The sequence below is a fragment of the Choloepus didactylus genome (genome assembly GCF_015220235.1).
Source record: "Choloepus didactylus isolate mChoDid1 chromosome 11 unlocalized genomic scaffold, mChoDid1.pri SUPER_11_unloc2, whole genome shotgun sequence".
NCBI classification, from domain to species: Eukaryota; Metazoa; Chordata; class Mammalia; order Pilosa; family Megalonychidae; genus Choloepus; species Choloepus didactylus.
Window position 1 is genome coordinate 5,068,643 of NW_023637579.1, and position 20,467 is coordinate 5,089,109.

A 20,467-nucleotide genomic window follows, 5' to 3' on the forward strand; every position below is an offset into this window, starting at 1 on the left:
GGGTTGTCACGTATAAGCAGGCGGGTTTGGCCTGTGTCTAGGGGCCAAACAATTTTTTCTGGCGGCTCTCCGAATACATGAACAGCCAGGGTGACTAGATCTGAAGCTAGGCTGATCCAGAGCCGCACTACGGGGCAAATTTTCCTAAGCCGGCTTTTAGCAGGGTGCACCCAAAGCAGAGGGCCTTCCTGCCACAGGCAGCCCATGGGTGTGCCGGGCGTAGGAAGGATGAGTGCTATAAAATTACCCTCTTTAGTGCTAAACCTGTTAAGACAACAGGCAGCAAGTGCCTTGTTAATAGCGGCAATGGCTTCCTTTGCCTCTTGGGTGAGTTTAATGCGCCGAGAGATTGCTAGCGGCGGGGCTTCAGGAACACTCAGCAGCATAAAAAGTGGTTGGAGCTGCGCGGTGGTGACCGGCAACGCAGAGCGGAGCCAATTGATCTGACCGCAGAGCTGTTGAAGCTCAGTGATAGTGACCCGATCCGGTATGTCCAGCTGGGGAGCGGACGGGGTAATAGTCTTATCAATACTAAACCCTAAGAAGGCTAATGGTGGCACAATTTGAACTTTATCGGGCTGAATCGTAAGGCCGAGGTCAGCTAAATTAGTAATGAGGTCTTTAAGGATTAGAGGAAGTGCCTCGGCGTCCTCAGAGGCCACCAAGATGTCATCCATGTAATGGATGAGCATGGCCCGCTTTCGCAGGGGGGCCACTGCGTGATTAACATACATTTGGCAGATGGCCGGACTGTTACGCATCCCTTGAGGGAGGACTTTCCATTGGTACCTGCTAGCCGCGCCCGCGTGATTGGGGACGGGAACTGTAAAGGCAAAGCGCGGGCGGTCTTGCTCATGTAGTGGGATGGAAAAGAAACAGTCTTTGATATCAATGGTGGCTACATGACAATGGGCTGGGATGGCTACCGGATGGGGGAGGCCAGGCTGCGGGGAGCCCATGGGAAGAATATGCTTATTGATTTCCCGCAGATCATTGAGGAGCCTAAATTTCCCTGTGGCCTTTTTACGAATAACAAACACTGGCGAATTATAGGGACTAGTAGAAGGCTCTATGTGGCCAGCGTCCAACTGCTCCTGGACAAGGGCTTGGAGTGCTACTAATTTATGCGTGGGAAGGGGCCACTGCTCCACCCATATAGGTTCCTCAGTATCCCACTGCAGAGGAACGGGCGCTGGAGGTGTTAAACGAGCAGTGGCGCACATTATTGGGGGGGCTGCGCGGTAAGCACTGCCCCAAAAGCGGCAAGGATATCACGGCCCCATAAAATTTGGTCTATGGTGTGCAGAAATAACGGGCGGAAGGTGCCTGAGTGGCCCTCTTCATCTTCCCACTTAATGGGTCTCATGGCCTGAAGAGAAGTAGAGGTACCGGTGGCTCCCACTACCGAGGGACCATCGAGAACCATGCACATGGTGGCATACTGAGCGGGCATGCAAGAGACTTCTGCCCCTGAATCAAGCGTGCCCGTATACCATTGTCCCTCTATTCTTAACTTACGAGTAGGCTTTTCCGGAGTGATAGGGACTGTCCAGAGAAGCGCTTTGCTGCCGGTGAAATGATTAATTTTATTAGAACTGGCCGGCAAGCTGCCTCTTAGGGGCGGGGCTGAGGCTCGCCCCGCTTGGAGTTTAAAGCGTGCTCAGTGCCCTGGCGCTGACTGCCGTCAGGGCACCATGGATAATAGAAGTTTTTTAAGCTATCCTTGCTAAGATCTCTGGGCCTGCTCTTGCAATCGCGCGCCCAGTGATAGCCACGCTGGCAGCGGGGGCAGGGAGTGGGAGGAGGGCGCCCATTGCGCTTCATGTAAGGCGGGCGTTTGACCTCCGCATTGGGGCACTCCCGGGCAAAATGACCGCTCCGCCCGCACTTAAAGCAACCGGTGGTGGTGGCTAAGGCGGCAGTGACAGTGCCAGAGACAGCCTGGGCTAGGGACGCGGTAGCAGGGTCAAAGGCGCTGCAGGCGAGAACCCAGTCATTAAGAGTTTTTTCTCGCAAGGGGAGAATGGCTTGCTTACAGGGGGAGTTAGCCCCTTCTAGAATGAGTTCCCGGGTGAGCGCTAGCTGGGCTTGGGGGTTGGTAACTTTTCTAGCACAGGCTTCCTCAACTCTGGAAACAAAAGTGGCGAAAGGTTCGTTTGGCTCCTGGAGGAGCTTGGTAAAGTTGTCAGGTCGACGGGCAGAGCAGTTGGCAAACGCGCGTAAGGCGATGCCTCTGAGGACAGTCCAGAAGGCAGCAGGGGCATTAATATAAGCAGACGCATTTAGAAACGCTCCAGTGCCCAAATAGGCTTCGGGGGGATGATAGACTCCAATGGTCGCGTCTTGCTCACTTTGCTTAGCTGCCTCTGCCTGGAAGTGAGCACGCCAGTCAACAAACTGACCTGGGTTAAAAATTGAACGGGCAAGCGAGGCCCAGTCTTGGGGGAGGCAATAGTTCATGGCGAGATCCTGCAATATTTGGGAAGCATATGGGCTACCTAACCCGTCCTCCTTGACGGCCCTGCGAAGCTGCTTGACAGTATCTAAATCAATGGGATACCAGTCGTACGGTTTCTGTGGGGTGGGGATAGGGTTAAGAGGAAAGCAGCGAAAAGCACGAGAGAAAGGAGGACGCGCTTGCAGAGGGCTTGGCGCGGGAGTGGGGGTAGAGGGAGTGTTGCCCCAAAGGTTGCCTTGAGGTGTAGAAGGCAGCCAGGGGTTGTTAGCCGGTGGGGTGGGAGGAGCGGCGGCAGCTGCCGGCAGCGGCTCCGAGGGGGAGCACGCCGGAGGGGGAGGCGGAAGTGGGAGGCCCCAAGTGTCGCAAGATGGCGGCGCGGTAGGTGTGGCCAAGACACAAGATGGCGGACCAGCCCCGCCCTGTGAAAGGGCGGGGTCCAAGGCACAAGATGGCGGACTAGCTCCGCCCTGTGAAAGGGCGGGGTCTAAGGCATAAGATGGCGGACTAACTCCGCCCTGCGGAAGGGCGGGGTAAAGCGCATGCGGCTTCTGACCTAGCTTAAGGCTGACGTCATCGCCGGAGCATTTCCTCCCTTCGATAGAAGAAGAAGGAGGAAGTTCGCCATCTTGGCATGGCGCAGTGTTATTTTGTTTTTTGGGAGTCACGTCGAGCGCGTTGTTAAGCTGCTCGACCAGGGACTCCGTGTCCGAGTCGTGAGTTGAATTATTATCGCTATCTGAATCTGTTGTTCGGGTTGATAGGGCCTCCTTAGCTTTAATGGGGCCTCGATCAGGGGGGAAGGAGCCTTGAAGGCAGGAGCGGATGGTTATTAAGGTGGGGAGCAAACCGGGAGGGAAGCGCTTGCCCTCATGTTCCATGGCGTTGGTGACCCGATCAATAAGGTGATCATAAGTAACAGGGTCCCAAAGATGGCAAGTGGTGAGCCATGGGTTAAAAGGCAGCAGGAGGTCCCAGTATACTTGCAACTGCCGGACAGATACTTTACAGCGGTGTGTGTCTAGGAGACCCGCCAAAGCACGAACCTGGGGTGCTTGTCGTGCTGATAGACGATTACCCATAGCGAAGAAGGAAAAGAGGAAAAAAGAAAAGAAAAAAAAAGAGGATAATTAGTGAGTGAAGAAAATGAGATAAATCGTGGCCGCAAGGCCGAAGGAGACGGCGAGAGCAGAAAGCAGGACCCTGTGGCAGCGTGAGCAATCTGGGGGGGCGGTTGCAAAGAGGCAGAGGGCACCAAACAAAGAGACAAAGGCACAAAGGACTACAGCAAAGTAATGGAGGGGAAGAGGGAGAGCGCTAGGAGGAATGGGGGTCATAGAAGAAAAGGACGAGAAGCAAACGGAAGAATGGGTAGTGGGGAAGGGAGGAGCGGCTTCGGAGCGGCGAGGAAGAGGCGGCCCCTGATGCGGAGCGGCGAGGGAGAAGCGGCTCCGGGAGCGGCGAGGGAGAGGCGGCCCTTACCTTGCAGGCGAGGAAAAGGAGAGCTGGAGAGGCGTCCGGGCGAGCGAGTGGCTTCACGGGACCGCTGCGTGGAGAGGACTTCCAATTGCAGTGCCCCACGTTGGGCGCCAGTTGCGGTCGCAGTTGATTCGTCTCGGGGGGGGTGGCGGCCGGTAGCTAAATCCTAGGCTCCCAGGCTTGCTCTGAAGGTACCGGCGGCGGGGGCTCTTTCCCGGAGGCGAAGGCGAGGCGGGGGGTTTGGCCAGGTCCCCGGCGGGGGGGCGTGCAAGGTGTGGAGGGCGGCGAGAAGGAACAGGCAGGACACGGTACTTTGAGGGATGATGAAACCAAGAGAGCTTTATTAGGCGAGAACACAAGCTTATATTGGGCGATTAGAGGGCGGGGTAGCTATAGAGGTCGAAGGCTTGGATTGGTTCAGAGAGGGCGCGGAGGTTGAATGACAAGGGGCGGGAGTAGTTTTGGTAACTGCGCATGCGCACTGACGGTGGGGGAGTTGCTCTGGCAATGGGGAGTGTCAGGGGCAAGATAAGGGGGTGGGGAAAAGGCGGTTCCCTCCGGCAAGCCTCCCCTACGGTGGTATTTTGGGTGAGGAAATGGGGCCTGCCTCCGGCCTCACTTTCCCAGGCCCGGGGGGCTGCGGAGGGCGCTGTCGCCCGTGCCCACCACCCTCCCCAGGGGCTGATCAGGTCCCCCAGCCCAGGCCCGCCAAGTCGAAGCACGTGATCAGTATCCCGCACCCAAGTAGTGTTTTTTTCATGTATGCTTTTCTTGTTTTATTGGTGGTAGCTGTTAGGTTCAGGGTTCGATTAGTAAATGGTGGTGTTTTAAAAAGTGTGTTTTCTGATGGCTCATGGATAAGATGGAAATAAATTTTGTTTCTTGGGCTCAAGTCCAGCCACCTTGTTAAATTTCCTCAGAATTTCTTTTCAAATTTAGGGGATTAAAAAAATTGTCTTTCCATGGTGAATTTCTAATGGAATTGTTTTATGGCCAGAGACCTTGTCTACATGGTACATTGCGGTCGCAGTTGATTCGTCGGGGGGGGGGGGTGGCGGCCGGTTGCTAAATCCTAGGCTCTCAGGATTGCTTGGAGGGTACCGGCGGCGGGGGCTCTTTCCCGGAGGCGAGGGCGAGGCGGGGGACTTGGCCAGGTCCCCGGCGGGGGTGGCGTGCAAAGTATGGAGGGCGGCGAGAAAGGAACAGGCGGGACACGTTTCTTTTTAGGGTGAAGAAACCAAGAGAGTTTATTAGGGGAGAGTACAAGCTTATATCGGGCGTTTAGAGGGCGGGGTAGCTGTAGAGGTTAAAGGCTTGGATTGGTTCTGAGAGGGCGCGGAGGTTGATTGAAAAGGGGCGAGAGTTGCTCCGGTAACGGTGTCTGGCAACAATGTATGCGCACTGGTGGTGATGGGAGTTGCACTGGCAACGGGGAGTGTCCGGGCAAGATAAGGGGGTGGGGAAAAGGCGGTTCCCTCCGGCAAGCCTCCCCTAACAGTGTTATTTTGGGTGAGGAAATGGGGCCTGCCTCCGGCCTCACTTTCCCAGGCCCGGGGGGCTGCGGAGGGCGCTGTCGCCCGTGCCCACCACCCTCCCCAGGGGCTGATCAGGTCCCCCAGCCCAGGCCCGCCAAGTTGAAGCACGTAATCAGTGTCCCGCAGTACATGTCACTTGAAATGTATTGAAAATTATTGTGGGGTTAAGAGAGGGTCGATTTTCATGAAAATTGCACTCTGTAATTGCTGGTGCAGAATTCTGTTGCTGTCCATTAGATTTAGCTCACATGAAGGGAAAGCTTTACAGGGCCAGTAAGGACCCTCCCTCCACAATGGGTTTCTTTCCAAAGGCTCCTAGCTCAGATATCATATACCTAGACCAGTTTTATTTTTTCTAATATTTGTATGATGTTTCTTTCCATGTGGTTTTGCCATAAACTTCTCACTGTCTTATTATTTTAAGTGCATTTCTTAAAAGCAGCATATAGACCAGGGTTCATGGGCGTAAAAAAATAATAACCCGTTTGACAACCTCTTTCAAGGAGTAAGTATAGTCCCTTTGCATTTACTGTGCTTATTGATATATTTGGACTTGTTTCTGCCATTTCACATTTTGATTTGCATTTTTACCAATTTTGAGTTTTCTTTTGTTCTTTCTTGACTTATTAAATACAGATTTTTGTTTTATCACAATATTTTTTCCCTTATTGATTTCTCCTTTATATATATATATTGGTTTGAATTTTATATATATTGGTTCCTTTCTTTTTAAGTTGTGCCTTATGCTTGTTTGGATTTATTATGTACTGCAGGAAAGCCATGTGCTTTTTTTTTTAAATTCATTTTTATTGAGATATATTCACATACCATGCAGACATACAAAATGTACATTCAGTTGTTCACAGTACCATTATATAGTTGCATTTTCATCACCAAAATTAATTTTTGAGCATTGTCATTACCGCACACACAAAAATAATAATATTAAAAATTAAAGTGAAAAAGAACAATTAAAGTAAAAAAGAACACTGGGTGCCTTTTTTTTTTTTTTTTTTGTCCCCATTTTTCTAGTCATCCTTCCATACACTGGACAAAGGGGAGTGTGGTCCATGTGGCTTTCCCAATCACATTGTCACCCCTCATAAGCTACATTTTTATACAATCACCTTCAAGATTCATGGATTCTGGGTTTGATAGTTTCGGGTATTTACTGCTAGCTATTCCAATTCATTAGAAACTAAAAAGGGTTGTCTATATTGTGCGTAAGAGTGCCCACCAGAGTGACCTCTCTGCTCCTTTTGGAATCTCTCTGCCACTGTAGCTTATTTCATTTCCTTTCACATCCCCCTTTTGGTCAAGAAGATGTTCTCCAGCCCATGACGCCAGGTCTAGAGTCCTCACCGGGAGTCATATTCCACGTTGCCAGGGAGATTCACTCCCCTGTATGTCAGATCCCATGTAGGGGGGAGGGCAATTATTTCACCTGCCGAGTTAAGCCATGTGCTTTTAATCCAATCTTGTGGGAGCAGACCTGTTGTGGGTGGGACCTTTTGATTAGGCTGTTTCCATGGAGATGTGACCCCACCCATTCAAGATTCAAGGTGGGACTTAATCCCCATGCTGGAGCCCTCTATGAGAGGAAAAAAAGGCAGAGATATTTTGAAGAAAGTTCAGAGAAGCTAAATATGAAATCCAGAGTTTGCCCCTGGGAGAAGCTAAGAGAGAGGCTAAGACAGAAGCCCAGAGACATTTTGGAGAAAGCCGCAGGAACCAGAAGCTAAACCCAGGAGAGGCCCAGCAGACTTTGGCCAGGTTCCTTCCCATATGACAGAGGAACCCCAGATGCCATCAGCCTGTCTTCAGAGAACTTACCGTCCTATTGATGCCTTAATTGGGATAGTTTTCGTGGCCTTGGAACTATAAATTTGTGAACTAATAAACCCCTATTGTAAAAGCCAACCCATGTCTGGTATACTGCATTCTGGCAGCTTTAGCAAACTGAAACACCCCTTGAACTTTTTTTTATTGTGCTAACAAAAACAAACACATAATTTCTCATTTAGATCATTTTTTTAAAAATTCTGCTTAAAAAACTCCAGTGGCTTTTGAAATTTCTGAATACATTCTGAAACCAAACTGTGTCCTAAAATTCCTTAAAAATATGGTCCCTGCATGCCTCTCCTTCCTTGGCTATTTTTCTTCAAGCTGTGCTTGTCTTTGTTTCTTTCTTTCTCTTTTTTTAAAAGGCAGCTTTTTTGAGATATAATTTACAGAATACAAAGTTCACCTGTTTAAAGTGTACAATTCAGTGACTTTAAAATATTTATACAGTTGTGCAACCAACATCATGGTCTGATTTTAGAACATGTTTAGCATCCCTAAAAGAAGCCCCATCTATATCCATTAGCAGTTATTCTACATGTCTTCTGTGCCGGTTTGGATGTATTATGTCCCCCAAAACTCCATGTTCTTTGATGCATTCTTGTGTGGGCAGATATATTAGTGTTGATTAGGTTGGAACCTTTGGATTAGGTTGTTTCCATGGAGATGTGACCCACCCAACTGTAAGTGATAACTCTGATTAGATAATTTCCATGGAGGTGTGGCCCCGCCCATTCAGCATGGCCTTGATTGGTTTACTAGAGCCTTAAGTATGCTCAGACAGAAGGAGCTCCCTGCTGTAGCTGAGATAGACATTTTGAAGATGGCTATTGGAAGCTGATGCAGACATTTTGGAGAACACCATTTTGAAAGGCAACCTGGGAGCAAGCAGATGCCAGCCATGTGCCTTCCCAGCTAACAGGTTTTTTGGACGCCAATGGCCATCCTTCAGTGAAGGGACCCAATTGTTGATGCCTTACCTTGGACACTTTATGGCCTTCAGAATGTAACTTTGTAACCAAATAAATCCCCTTTATAAAAGCCAGTCCGTTTCTGGTATTTTGCTTAATGCCAGCATTAGCAAACCAGAACATACTCTATGCTCTGGCTCTAGGCAACCACTTGGCTACTTTCCCTCTTGATAGATTCGCCTATTCTGGACATTCTGTGTAAAGGGGATCATATGATGTGTGGTCTTTTGGGCCTGGCTTTGCTCACTCAGCATGTTTTCAAGGTTCATCCATGTTGTAGCACACAGCAGTACTTCATCCTTTTTGTCTCTGAATAATATTCCAGGTGCGGTATACTGCATTTTGTTTATCCATTCGTCAGTTATTGGACACTTGGGTTGCTTCCACTTCTTAATTATTATGAATAATGCTGCCATAATAAAAAGTTAATGGATGTACATTTATATTTCTCTTTGGTATATAATTAGGAAAGGAATTTCTGACTCCTATTGCAACTCTATGTTTAGCATTTTGAGAAACTGCCAAACAATTTTCCAAAATCCCTGCACCGTTTTATATCCCCACCCCAATACACAAGGGTTCCAATCTTTCCACGTCCCTGCCAGCACTTGTTAACAACTGTCTTTTTTATAAGAGCCGTTCCAGTGGATGTTAAGTGGTCCGGCAGTTTGGTTTTGACTTGCATTTCCCAAATGACTAATGATGTGAAGCATCTTGTTATGTGCCTAGTAAACCATTTGCAAATGTCTATTTCAGTGATATTAATTACATTCCTGTTTTGTGCTACCATCACCACCATCCATTATCAAGACCTTTTCATGATGCCAAACAGAAACCCCATACCCGAAACTCACTGTACCCCTCTCCCCCAGCCCCTAGTAACCTCTAATTTCCTTTCTGTCTCTATGAATTTGCTTATTCCAGATAGTTCATGTAAGTGGAATCGTATAATAGTTGTCCTTTTGAGCCTGTCTTATTTTACTCGACAAAATGATTTCAAGGTTCATCCAGATTATAGCATGTGTTAGAAGTCCATTCCTTTTCACATAAGAACAATACTCCATTGTATGTATATACCACAATTTATTTAGCCATTCATGAACACTTGGGTTGCTTCCACCTTTTAGCTATTGTGGTTAATGTAGCTACAAACATTGGTGTACAGTGTTGGGCGTACATACCTAGAAGTGGAATTGCTGGGTCATATGGTAATTCGATGTCTACGTTTTTGAGGAACCCCCAAACTGTTTCCCAAAAACAAACTCCCAGCACCGTTTGTTGAAGAGATGATTCTTTCCCTGCTGTGTTCTTGGTACCATCTTGAAAATCAATTGACCATAGATGTATGTGTTAATTTCTGGACTCTCAATCTGTTCCACTGATCTATATGTCTATTCTTATTTAAGTACCATACTGTTTTGATTACTGTAGCTTTGTAGTTATTTTTTTCTCTATGTTAGAGAAGCTGTGGGTTTACAGAGCAATCACGCATAAAACACAGAATTCCCATACATCATCCTATTAGTAACACCTTGTGTTGGTGTGGAGCATTTGTTACAACTGATGAAAGCACATTTTTATTATTATACTATTAACTGTAGTCCATGGTTTAATTAGGGTTCACTGTGTAGTACAATTATATGGATTTATTTTGAAATTTTTATTCTGTTATCATATATACAACCCAGCATCTCCCTTTTTAACCACATTCAGATGTATGTTTCAGTGCCATTAATCACATTCACGATGTTGTCCTACCATCACCACCACCACCCATTACCAAATAGGAACTCTGTATATTTTAAGCCTTAACTTCCCATTCTCTACCCCCATCTTGTCCCCTGATAACCAGTATTTTAGATTCTGACTCCTTGAGTTTCTGTAGAAGTTTTGCAATCAGAAAATGTGAGTCCCTGATTTTACCCTTCCTCAAGATTGTTTTGGCTATTTGGGATTACTTGCAGTTCCATATGAACTTGAGCATTGGTTTTTCCATTTCTAAACAAACACAGAACAATAGCTTTTGGGAGTTTCTGTTTTTTTACTCTTATTGTGGCAACATACATGCAACATAAAATTTCCCATTTTATCCACTCTCAAGTATACGATTCAGTGGTACTAATTATATCCACAATGTTGTGGTACCCTCACCACCGTCTATTACCAAAGCTTTTGTATCACCCTAAACAGAAACTCGGTACCCATTAAGCATTAACTCCCCATTCCATACTTCCCCTGCTCTGGTAATCTGTAAATCTATTTTCTGTCTCTATGAATTTGTGTATTCAAGTTATTTCATGTGAGTGAAATCATACTGCATTTGTCTTTTGTACTCAACATGATGTCTTCAGGGTTCATCTATGATGTAGCACGTATCAAGACTTCATTTCTTTTTTATGGCTAAATAATATTCCATTGTATATAGACACCACATTTTGTATATCCACTCATCTGTTGACCACTTGGGTTGCTTCCACTTTTGGCTATTGTGATTAATGTTGCTATGAACATTGGTGTACAAGTATATGTTTGAGACCCTGTGTTCAATTCTTTTAGGTTTATACCTCAAAGTGGGGTGCCAGGTCATATGGTAATTATATACAGGCACACCTCATTTTATTGTGCTTCACAGATACTGTATTTTTTACAAATTGAAGGTTTGTGGCAATCTTCCACAAAGCAAGTCTATGGGCGCCATTTTTCCAACAGCATGTACTCATTTTGCGTCTTTGGGTCACTTTTTAATGAAGGTACGTACACTGCTTCTAGCCATGATCAGGGGTAAGCCTTTTGAATAGACACTTGCCCAACCAGTCTGCTGGCTGGTTGGCCTGCAGGAGTTGGTCAGCTGGTTGCCTATATTTTGGATGAATTTCACCTCCTCATTTGGGAAATGGCTCTCCAAGAAATCAGAGATGAGAGTCTCTGGTGGCAGATCCCAGGGCATGGAGATCCAAAAGGACCTGGTTTAGGTTCTTCTCTAGGGCAAGGGCACTTCCATTGCATCCAAGGTTTCACCCCACTCATCTTGGGATAGGGAAGAGAGTGTAGCCACCATGCAGGTTTTGTATCTTCAAGAGATGCTCAGTGCCCTCGTGCTTCTCCATCAACTCCCAGAAGAAGTGGTCCACATCCTTCAGAGTCACATCATCATGGCTGAAATAGAAGCCCAGACACAGGGAGGTGTAGTAGGCCCACAGATCCAGGTTGACCAGATGACTGGACAGAGACCGCCACTTCAGCAGAATAATTCTGATGGATCTGGGAGCTCACGGTTTGTTGATAATGAGGAGCTAACTACACGTGTGTGCACACACAGACACAGTATTAGCAGGTGCCAGAAGCAGGAGATGGCCAAGAAGATAGTCCTGGAGTTTCAACTGAAGAGGAAGTGGGAGGGTGGTCCAAGGCTGAAGAGGAGGTGATAGAATAGCAGCTCTTCTGGCTCTTCTCTCTGCCTGCAACCCTCTTCCTGAGATACCTGCAAGATCAATTCACATCCCTCATGTCTTTGCTCAAATATCACCTTGTCAGTGAAGGCTACCCTATTTAAAATAACAACCCCTCCCCTGTCACCTTGCTCCTCCTTACACTACTGTATTTCTTTTCTGTGGCACTCATTGCCCTTTCACAAAGTGTATAATCTGCTTATCACCTTCATTGTCTCTCCTCTCCCATTAGAGTATCAGCCCCACAAAAGTAGAGGTGTTTTTGATTTTTATTCAGGCATATGGTAGGTGCTTGTTCTGGTTTGCTAATGCTGCCATCATGTAAAATACCAGAAATGGATTGGCTTTTATAAAGGGGGTTTATTTGGTTACACAGTTACAGTCTTAAGGCCATAAAGTGTCCAAGGTAAGTCATCAACAATAGGGTACCTTCACTGGAGGATGGTCAATGGTGTCCGGAAAACCTGTGTTAGCTCAGAGGGAATGTGGCTGGCATCTGTTTGGTCCCAGGTTGCATTTCAAAATAGCATTCTCCAAAATGTTGCTCTTGGGGTGTTTTGTCCTCTCTTAGCTGCAGCTGCTCTTCCAAAACGTCACTCTCAGTTGCTCTGAGGTCCCTCTGTTTGTGAACTCTTTTTATAGGACTCCAGTGAACTAACTAATCAAGACCCACCCTGAATGGGTGGGGCCAAATTTCCATGGAAATATTCAATCAAGAGGTCACACCCTAATCGAAGTTGTCACTCACAGTTAAGTGGGTCACATCTCCATGGAAACTCAATCAGAAGATTCCAACCTAATCAACACTAATACGTCTGCCCCCACAAGACTGCATCAAAGAACATGGCTTTTTCTTGGGGACATAATATATACAAACTGGTACAGTGCTCAGTAAATTGTTAATCTCAGATTATTCTTAAGGGTGTGTTGTCTCTTTTATGACATATTCTGATTGGTTATTGCTGGTGTAAACAAACGAAATTCAATTCAGTCCATTGCCCTTGCACACAATTCTTAGTATTCTGCTGATTTTCCCATGGATTTTATTGACAATTGCTTTTTATTTGTTTCTGGAAGATGATTATATAATCTTAAGTAATGACTTTTTTCTCATCTTAATCCTTTACAATCATAAAATTTGGCTAGTGATTCTAATCTTTCCCAATCAACTGTGATGTTTGGCATTCAATTTTTGTCAATTTTTAATGAATATATTTCAATTTGTGAGTTTTGGGGAATAGGTATCCCATTCACATGGGCAAAAAATCATAAGAAACAAAAGACAAAGAGTCAAAATCAGGTGTCTGTGCTGGTTTCGATGTATTATGCCCCCCAAAAACACCATGTTCTTTAATGCAGTACTGTGGGGGCAGATGTATGAGTGTTGATTAGGTTGGAATCTTTGGATTAAGTTGTTTCCATGGAGAGTGACCCACCCAACTGTGGGTAATACCTTTGATTAGATTATTTCCATGGAGGTGTGGCCCTGCCTGTTCAGCCTGGGTCTTGATTAGTTTATTGGAGCCCTATAAAGCTAACAAACAGAAGGACCTCAGAGCTGCTGCAGCTTAGAGAGAAATTTTGAAGCCGGCCATTGAAAGCTGCTGCTGACATTTTGGAGAATGCCATTTTGAAATGCAACCTGGGAGCAAGCAGAAGCCACTCATGTGCCTTCCCAGCTAACAGAGGTTTTCCGGATTCCAGTGGCCTTTCTCCGGTGAAGGTACCCTATTGTTGATGCCTTTCCTTGGACACTTTATGGCTTTAAAACTAACTTTGTAACCAAATAAACCCCCTTTATAAAAGCCGATCCATTTCTGGTATTGTGCATAATGGCAGCATAGGCAAACTGGAATAGTATCCTTTACATCTCTTCCTTAAATTAGGCACTGCTCTTGGCTTTTGTACATAAATAAGCATGAATATATGAATAGATGAAAGAGTTCCTCTTCTTCAGGCAAATTTGTTTTGTCTTCTTCATTACAGTTCATAGATATCAGCAGGCTCTTACCTAAATATTGCTTAAAACTGGGGGCACCACGGACCCAGCATCGTGTGGCTGGGAAAGCCTTCTGGACCAAAAAGGGTGGGTGGGTGGGGAAAGAAAAAAAATAAAATTTCAGTGGCTGAGGGATTTCAACTGGAGTTGAGAGGTCACTCTAGAGGGCATTCTCATGCGCTATGCAGATATCCCTTTTTAGTTTTTAGTGTACTGGAATAGCTAGAAGGAAATACCTGACACTGTTGAACTGCAACCCAGTAGCCTTGATTCTTGAGGATGATTTTATAACTATGTGCCTTACATGTGTGACAGTGTGACTGTGAAAACCTCGTGGCTCATACTCCCTTTATCCAGTGTACAGACAGATGAGTAGAAAAGTGGGGACAAAAAGTAAATGAATAATGGGGTGGAGGAGGGGTATGAGATGTTTTTGGTATTCTGTTTTATTTCCATTTTTATTTTTTTATTCTTATTTTTATTCTTTGGTGCGGTCGCGGTTACTGCTTCTAGGGGGAGGGGCGGCCGGTAGTTAAGCCCTCAGCTCTCGGGGCTGCTTAAAGGGTACCGGCGGCGGGGGCTCTTTCCCGGAGGCGAGGGCGAGGCGGAGGACGTGGCCGGGGTCCTCGGCGGGAGGCGTGCAAGGTATGGAGGGCGGCGATAGGGACAAGACACTCTTCATCCAGTAGGAGTATGCGCCAAAGGGATTTATTCAGGGGTGATTACAGGTTATATAGGCTGGTAAGAAGGGCAGGGCTGGAAAGGAGGTGAAGCAGCCTTAAATGGCAATACTGAAGGGAGAGGGGCTAGGATTGGTTCTGAGAGAACGCCGGAACCGTTGCAGCGGGGCGGGGGTTGTTCTGGCCACGGGCATGCGTGCTGGCGGTGGCAGGAGTGGCCTTGGCACCAGGGAGTGAGTGGGTAAGATAAGGAAGTGGGGAAAGGGCAGTTGGGAGAAAGGTGGTTTCCTCCGGCAAGCCTCCCCTGCCAGTGGCATTTTGGGTGAGGAAAAGGGAGCTGCCTTGACCTCGCTCCCCAGGCTCGGGGGGGGCTGCAGAGGGCACTCACGCCCGTACCTACTACCCTCCCCAGGGGGTGATCAGGTCCCCTGGCCCAGGCCTGGCAAGCCGAGGTGCAAGCTCAGACACCCGCAATTCCCCTTTCTTTTCTAATTAGAGGAAGAGGCTTTACCGGAGAGGCCCACTACGGGTGAGGGAAGGGAGAGGTTAGGGAAGGGAAAAAGGGGTTGACGGTGGCTCAGCGAGGCTGGAGCTCAGTGTTGGTGTGGTGCCCGGGCGCTTGACAATGGCTTCGCTGCAGCGGGCTGGGTGAAGGTGAGGGGTTTAAAGTTCAGGGGTTTAGAGAAGCTGGAACTCGAGGCGAGAACGATGTTCAGGTAATTGAGAAGGGTCTCGCGGTTGGCGAGTCGACCGGTGGCGTTGAGGTCGCGGAGGGTTGGCTGTCATCTTGGAGTGGGGGGCGTCAGAGGTGGCGAGTCGCTGATACTGGATTTGCACGAACGAGGAAAAAATGGCATCCGTTTGTTTTCTTACAAGCTGGACAATTTTGCGGATGAGGCAGGGTCCTAAGATGAGAGCTAGAATAATTATTAATAAGGGGCCAAGAAAAGGAAGGATGTATGGGAGGATGGGAGTGAAAAAACTGGACCAATAACTGGTGGCTTCACGATCTCTTTTACGCTTTTCTAGTCCCTCTCGGACTCTTTTTAGGCTGTCCTCGACGAGACCTGTGGAATTGGCATAAACACAGCACTCTTCTCCTAGGGCGGCGCAGAGGCCTCCTTCTTTGAGGAGGAGAAGGTCAAGACCTCGGCGGTTTTGGAGCACTACCTCAGAGAGGGAATTGACAGAATTTTTTAGATGGTGAATAGCGTTTTGTAAGTGATGAATGTCTTCGTCAACAGCCGCCCTGAGGTGAGATAGGGCGGAGCCTTGACTGGCTAGTGCAGCGATTCCGGTGCTAGTGCCGGCAAGACCTAGGAGGGAGGCAATTGTAAGGACGGTGATGGGCTCTCGCTTTTGCAGTGGGGCAGGAGCCGCAGTTGTTTCCAGGCGGAGGAAGAAGTCTTCCTCGCTGTGGTATAAGACCCTAGGGATAAGGACAATTAGGAGGCAAGTTTCTTTATATTCACTGATGACATTCGTGCTGAGACAGGGGGTAAGTCCTGTAGAGGAACAGAGCCATTGGGAGGAGTTATGAGGAATGAGAAATTTGGCAGAGCTGCTGGGAGATGAATAGCTGGCACAGGCAGTGAGGTCGGGAGAGTTACTGGAGCGAGGGCGGACGCACTTTCCCGTATAGGAGACTGAATGAAAGGTCAGGGGGACGGCAGAGGTATTCCAATTGCATTCCGAGGGGCTGTTTTCTGTGCTTTCTGAAAAGGAGAGGTTGGAGGCAACGGGCTCGTATAGTGAGGAAGAGGTGGAGAGGCAGAGCCAGCAGGATGAGGTAAAATTGGGGTTGGAGGAGTTTACTGAGGCAAAGGCGGCTTGGATGAGGCTGAGGAGGGGAGAGGAATAACGAGAAGGGGGCAGAGGAAGCTGGGGTGGTGGGGTTGGCGATGCGTTGTTTGCAGCTGAGGTGCGGCTGGTTGGAGCTGAGGTGTGGCTGGAGAGCTGTGGAAAAAGGGGGTTAATGACTTTATTGGGACCTATGCCAGAGGGTGTTTTTAAAGCAGTATTTTGGTATGGTTGGCTTACAGCCTCCTTTTTTATTAGAATAAGTGATTCTCGGTCGGTTCCTTTCTCATAGATTCTGAAGCCCCAAGTTTGACCGAGTAACCAGGAGGGATCAGTGGGGAGCTGCACTGTAAGATTAAGATGTGTGCAGGATCCCTTACTTTCTTGGCCGAGCCAGTTAACAGTAGGGAGTTTGCACCCTGTAGGGGTCCACTTTAGGGTAAGGTAATGATTAGGAACAGGAGGCTTCCAATTAGTGGTTAATGTTTCACACCCCCAGTATGCACAGTAGTACTCGTTGGGGGAATTACAGTACGATTTTCCAGGATTTGAGGATGGGCACATGTAATATTGGGCCTGAGGATCACTTACCTTTTTAGCGCAGGTTTCTTCGACTCTGGAGACAAAGGTGGCGAAAGGCTTACTCGGCTCCTGGAAGAGCTTGGTGAATTTATTAGGCTGACAGGCAGAGCAGTTGGCAAACGCACGTAAGGTGATGCCTCTGAGGATAGTCCAGAAGGTGGCAGGGACATTAATATAAGCAGACGCATTTAGAAATGCTCCAGTGCCCAAATAGGCTTCAGGGGGATGATAGACTTCAAGGGCTGCGTCTTGCTCACTTTGCTGAGCTGCTTCTGCCTGGAAGTGAGCACGCCAGTCAACAAACTGACCGGGGTTAAGAATGGAACGGGCAAGCGAGGCCCAGTCTTGGGGGATGCAATAGTCCATGCCGAGATCCTGCAGTATTTGGGAAGCATATGGGCTACCTAACCCGTCCTCCCTGACGGCCCTGCGAAGCTGCTTGATAGTATCTGAGTCAATGGGATACCAGTCATACGGTTTCTGTGGGGTGGGGGCAAGGTTAAGAGGAAAGCAGCGGAAAGCACGAGAGAAAGGAGGACGCGCTTGCAGAAGGCTTGGCGCGGGAGTGGGGGTAGGGGGAACGTTGCCCCAAGGGTTGCCTTGAGGTGTAGAAGGCAGCCAGGGGTTGTTAGTCGGCAGGGTGGGAGGAGCGGCGGCAGCTGCCGGTAGCGGCTCCGAGGGGGAGCTCGCCGAAGGGGGAGGTGGGAGTGGGAGGCCCCAAGCATCGCAAGATGGCGGCGCGGTGGGCGTGGCTAAGACACAAGATGGTGGATTAGCCCCGCCCTGTGAAAGGGCGGGGTTCAAGGCATAAGATGACGGACTAGCTCCGCCCTGTGAAAGGGCGGGGTAAAGCGTATGCAGTTTCCGGCTCAGCTTAGGGCTGATGTCATCGCTTGGATTTAATGGGGCTTCGATCAGGGGGGAGGGAGCCTTGAAGGCAGGAGCGGATGGTTATCAAGGTGGGGAGCAAGCCGGGAGGGAAGCGCTTGCTCTCATGTTCCATGGCGTTAGTGACTCGATCAATAAGACGATCATAAGTAACAGGGTTTCAAAGATGGTAAGTGGTGAGTTATGGGTTAAAGGGCAGCAGGAGGTCCCAGTACACCTGCAGCTGCCGGACAGACACTTTACAGCGATGCGTGTCTAGGAGACCCGCTAGAGCACGAACTTGAGGTGCCTGACATGTAGATATACGATTACCCATAGCTGAGGGGGGAGGAGGGGGGGTTACTTCCGAGCCGGGCCGGCCTGGCTGGCGGGGAGGAGGAGGAGGAGTTGTTTACCGAGCAGAGAGAATGAGATAAACTGTGGCCTTGAGGCCGAAGGAGACGGCGAGAGCGGAAAGCAGTGCCCTTTGGCAATGGGAGCAGTCAGGGGGGGCGGTTGCAAAGAGGCACACGGCGCCAAATGAAGAAATAAAAATACAAAGAACTACAGCACAGTAATGGAGGGGAAGAGGGAGAGTGTTAGGAGGAACGGGGGTCATAGAAGTGCGCATACAAGAGGACGCACACTCCTACTGGACGAAGAGAGCGTGGGGGAAAGGAGGAGCGGCTTCGGAGCAGTGAACCTCCTACGGCTCCGGAAGCGGCGAGGGAGAGGCGGCCCTTACCTTGCAGGCGAGGAAACGGGAAGCTGGAGAGGCGTCCGGGCGAGCGGGCGACCTGCCAAACTGTTGTGTGGAGATGCTTCCTCACACGGGGCACCAGTTGCGGTCGCGGTTACTGCTTCTAGGGGGAGGGGCGGCCGGTAGTTAAGCCCTCAGCTCTCGGGGCTGCTTAAAGGGTACCGGCGGCGGGGGCTCTTTCCCGGAGGCGAGGGCGAGGCGGAGGACGTGGCCGGGGTCCTCGGCGGGAGGCGTGCAAGGTATGGAGGGCGGCGATAGGGACAAGACACTCTTCATCCAGTAGGAGTATGCGCCAAAGGGATTTATTCAGGGGTGATTACAGGTTATATAGGCTGGTAAGAAGGGCAGGGCTGGAAAGGAGGTGAAGCAGCCTTAAATGGCAATACTGAAGGGAGAGGGGCTAGGATTGGTTCTGAGAGAACGCCGGAACCGTTGCAGCGGGGCGGGGGTTGTTCTGGCCACGGGCATGCGCGCTGGCGGTGGCAGGAGTGGCCTTGGCACCAGGGAGTGAGTGGGTAAGATAAGGAAGTGGGGAAAGGGCAGTTGGGAGAAAGGTGGTTTCCTCCGGCAAGCCTCCCCTGCCAGTGGCATTTTGGGTGAGGAAAAGGGAGCTGCCTTGACCTCGCTCCCCAGGCTCGGGGGGGCTGCAGAGGGCACTCACGCCCGTACCTACTACCCTCCCCAGGGGGTGATCAGGTCCCCTGGCCCAGGCCTGGCAAGCCGAGGTGCAAGCTCAGACACCCGCACTTTGGAGTAATGAAAATGTTCAAAACTTGATTGTGGTGATGAATGCACGACTCTATGATGGCACTGTGAACAATTGACTGTAACTGTGGATGACTGTATGGTGTTTGCATGTATCTCAATAAAATTGCATTAAACAACCTGGGGGCACCAGATTTCAAGGTCATTGCTCTTTTTAGGAATGTACTTCTTTACTGACTCATTTTCAGTGTTGCTTATTGTTCTAGCTTGCTAATGCTGCCAGAATGCAAAACACCAGAGATGGATTGCCTTTTATAAAAGGGGGTTTATTTGGTTACACAGTTACAGCCTATAGCCATAAAGTGTCCAAGGTAACACATCAGCAATCGGGTACCTTCACTGGAGGATGGCCAGTGGTGTCCGGAAAACCTCTGTTAGCTGGGAAGGCACGTGGCTGGTGTCTGCTCCAAAGTTCTGGTTTCAAAATGGCTTTCTCCCAGGATGTTCCTCTCTAGACTGCAGTTCCTCAAAAATGTCACTCTTAGTTGCTCTTGGGATATTTGTCCTCTCTCAGCTTCTCCAGAGCAAGTCTGCTTTCAATGGCTGTCTTCAAACTGTTTCTCATCTGCACCTACTCTCTCAGCTTCTGTGCATTCTTCAAAGTGTCCCTCTTGACTGTAACTCCTCTTCAAAATGTCACTCTCAGCTGCCCTGAGTTCCTTCTATTTGTCAGCTCATTTATATGGCTCCCCTGATCAATGCCCACCCTCAATTGGTGGGGCCACACCTCCATGGAAATTATCTCATCAGAGTTATCACCTACAGTTGGGCGGGGCACATTTCCATGCGAACAACCTAATCCAAACATTCCAACTTAATCCCCACTAACGTCTGCTCCACGAGATTCCATCAAAGAATATGGCTTTTTCAGGGGGATATAATACATCCAAACTGGCACACTTATTTTTATAATAATAATTTTATTATCTTTATAATAGATGTGATATTTCCATTGGGTTTCATTAGGCCTTATTGCTCAGGGAAGACTGGCTGCAGGTGTGGGAGCCTTCCCTTTCATTGGGTATAATTGTTTGAACCTAATTCAAGCATACTTGGTTCTTGTCTTTGCTTGCTGCACAGCATTCATCCTGAGACTGTCTTCTATTGGATTTCACATTTCCTCTTTTTTTTTTGTTGGTTTACTCCCTCATTTTGGTTGGGTATATTATCTGGTAGCTTTCTGAAAAAAGAGTACATAGGAAGTAAATTTATGGAGATACTAAATAGCTTAGAATGTCTTTATGTTATCCTCAGCTGAATAATAGTTCAGCGGAGTTCAAAGT

At 48.4% G+C, this 20,467-nt stretch overlaps 1 protein-coding gene across 1 annotated transcript in view; it reads right to left on the bottom strand.

The window, feature by feature from the left end:
• Positions 1–18,460, bottom strand: part of LOC119524602 (serine protease 38-like) — a 28,011-nt gene extending 9,551 nt beyond the window's left edge. The window contains exon 1 of the mRNA XM_037823321.1: positions 18,405–18,460. The gene's annotated coding sequence lies outside the window, so the exon portion shown is untranslated. The remainder of the gene's footprint in view (positions 1–18,404) is intronic.
• Positions 18,461–20,467: the final 2,007 nt, after the last annotated feature.